The following is a 2,376-nucleotide window of genomic DNA, read 5'->3' as shown; positions in this document are numbered from 1 at the left end:
GAGGGAGAAGAATGAATGTGTCTTCCATTTAGCTACGAGTTGTAGCAGAGCCTCCTTGGCTGTTGGTGGATCAGTCAAAAGCACTGAAGTACCAGAAGTGCTTTGGAGCACAGGGTAAAAGTACGGAGCATATTATCTGTCTAAATCAGTAACAGGACTTCATGGCTAGGAAAATTTTCTAAAGAGTAAAATGACTCCAGAATAGATGGATCTCTCTTCAACACTAAGTATAGCAGAATTAACAAAAAGGAGAAAAAAAAAGATTTGCAAGTAGATATAGTGATAACAGAAAAATATAAGGCAAAGAACACAAAAAGATGAAGTCAATGCTATAGGTTCAACAGTATTTCATGAGGCTAAAAAAAATCTGTTAACTTTGAAAGCCCTAGCAAAATATCACTCTTGTTTATCAATCACTTATGTATCATTTCACCACATGTTGAATCCTTTTCTTTCTACATACTGAAGAATCCTACAGTCAGCCTTTAAACATTCTGCATTTCTTTGCCAATCTTGTAGCTGAGTATCTTGTTCCAGTCGATTTTGGTGCTGGTAACTGGAAGCTGCCTGCGGAAGGCCTTAAATGTGGTGTCTGACATTGTTTAGTCGTTTTCATTAATTGCAGTCTGATATTCATTTTCTGCGCTCTCTATGATTTTAATAAACTCCTTGGCAGTTTGGACTATATCTTGTACATCTTTAAGACTAACCAACTGAACATTGCCATCTTCATAATAGTGAACCTGAATCTCGAGCATTCCAACCACCTGGGCGGTAGGTGGTGTAATAGTGAACTTCCACTCTGATCTCCAAGGACCATTCCAGAAGTTTTTAGGCTGAAACTGGAGGCTTTCAATACATGCAATAATAGTCTGTTGCCCATCTATAGTTTTAGCATAAACAGTACAGATGCCGTTGGAATAATGATCTTTCACATAGGCTCTTAAAGCACTGTCACAGGATTCTCTCCAAGACTTCAAACCTCCTCTGGTTGAGGGTCACTTGCTTCTTTCTGTAAGTGATCAAACTTAGAGGAAATTTTGTTTCTTGGATCTAAAAATCGGCTATTACCCAGGTCACCATGCTCTGTAATTAAGACCTGATCTTCATATCCTTCTATCTTCCGTGTTACACTGGGCAACTGCATGTGCTGCTCCTTCCCTGAGGAGATTGTCATTGTTAAGTAGTAGCGGGACATCATTGAATACTTCATTAAACTCCCCGGGGGGTGCATGAGTGATGAATTTAGCAGCTATGCATAGCTTCTCCTCACCCGACACCCGATCCTCGAAGTGGGCCATCTTGGGCTGCTCTGAATCTGCTTCTTTTATCTTTCACGTTCAACACATATTTAATGAGCACCCAGTAGGCACCGTACTCTGACTCAGGAAGTGAGTATGAAATGAAGGCGAAAGAAATTCTTCCTCTTGCGGAGCGTGCAGGCTGATGCAGGCAGGGAGAGGGTGGCGTGCGCACAGGCGCGTGTGTGCTACAAGGAAATCTACACCCAAATCGGCCAACAGACGATAAAGATAAAGGCTGTAAATGGATAAAAATTTACAGGTAGACATAAAGAGATTTTGAGAAATAGAGACCTAGAGATGAGAGATGATAGAGGAGAAAAATTGGGAATAAGTGCAATGACGGGGGTGGGGGGGAGCGAAGAGGTGGTATTGGGAGAGCTGGGAGGGGGGTGTGGAAATTTACATCAGTTGGCAAGGAATGGCTTGGCTCACGCAGCGACCCTCCTCGGAGACCTCAGTGTGTATTTCACATGGTCGCAGGCCTCATTCCAGGAGGGGATGCGATGCCTGCCCTGAGAAACGCCCCATGCCTTCCTTGACTGCTCTTGGAGTGCACTGGCACAGTAATTTCGTCCTGCCAGACTCTGTCCAACACACAACAGCAGGAGTTTCTCTGGGAGCCAACTCCGAGCCTGGGATCCTCTGCAGGAAACAGCTTTCCTGAGCAGCGCTGTCGGGGCAGCAGCATCAGGCGGAGGGGCTTGCTGACTTCGAGGTTACTGAGGCTCTGGAGCCAGGACGGCCCTACAGGGGCCAGCAGGACAGATCCTCGAACTCTTGCATCGAGTCACTGGACCCTGGTTGTCCCCAAACCTGGAGTGGCTGCTCGCTTCCCAGGGGAGTGACGACAGGGAAGAGCTAGGATGTGTACCTGACCGCCAACGCTGCCGGCTACTGCGGACAAGAGTGCCTGGACAGAGGGAGCGGCCACCACATTGCCTTTGTCTCAAGTCAGAGCTGCCTGGTTTTTGGTGCAAAGCCGTCTCCACTCATTGTCAATCACACTGTGAGCGAGTTACCTAATGTCCCCGTGCCTGGTCTCCTTGAATGTGAAGTTAGACAATAGTGCTAT

General features: G+C 46.1%; 1 pseudogene; it reads right to left on the bottom strand.

Annotated features, from left to right (window-relative positions):
• Positions 1–280: 280 nt before the first annotated feature.
• Positions 281–1,301, bottom strand: LOC124098544 (F-actin-capping protein subunit alpha-1-like; annotated as a pseudogene).
• Between the last annotated feature and the right edge of the window lie 1,075 nt (positions 1,302–2,376).

This window comes from Marmota monax, unplaced genomic scaffold, assembly GCF_021218885.2.
Source record: "Marmota monax isolate L192 unplaced genomic scaffold, Marmota_monax_Labrador192_F-V1.1 WCK01_AAM20220418_F8-fsc00029, whole genome shotgun sequence".
Classification (NCBI taxonomy): domain Eukaryota; kingdom Metazoa; phylum Chordata; class Mammalia; order Rodentia; family Sciuridae; genus Marmota; species Marmota monax.
This window is presented reverse-complemented; position numbering and strand designations above follow the sequence as displayed.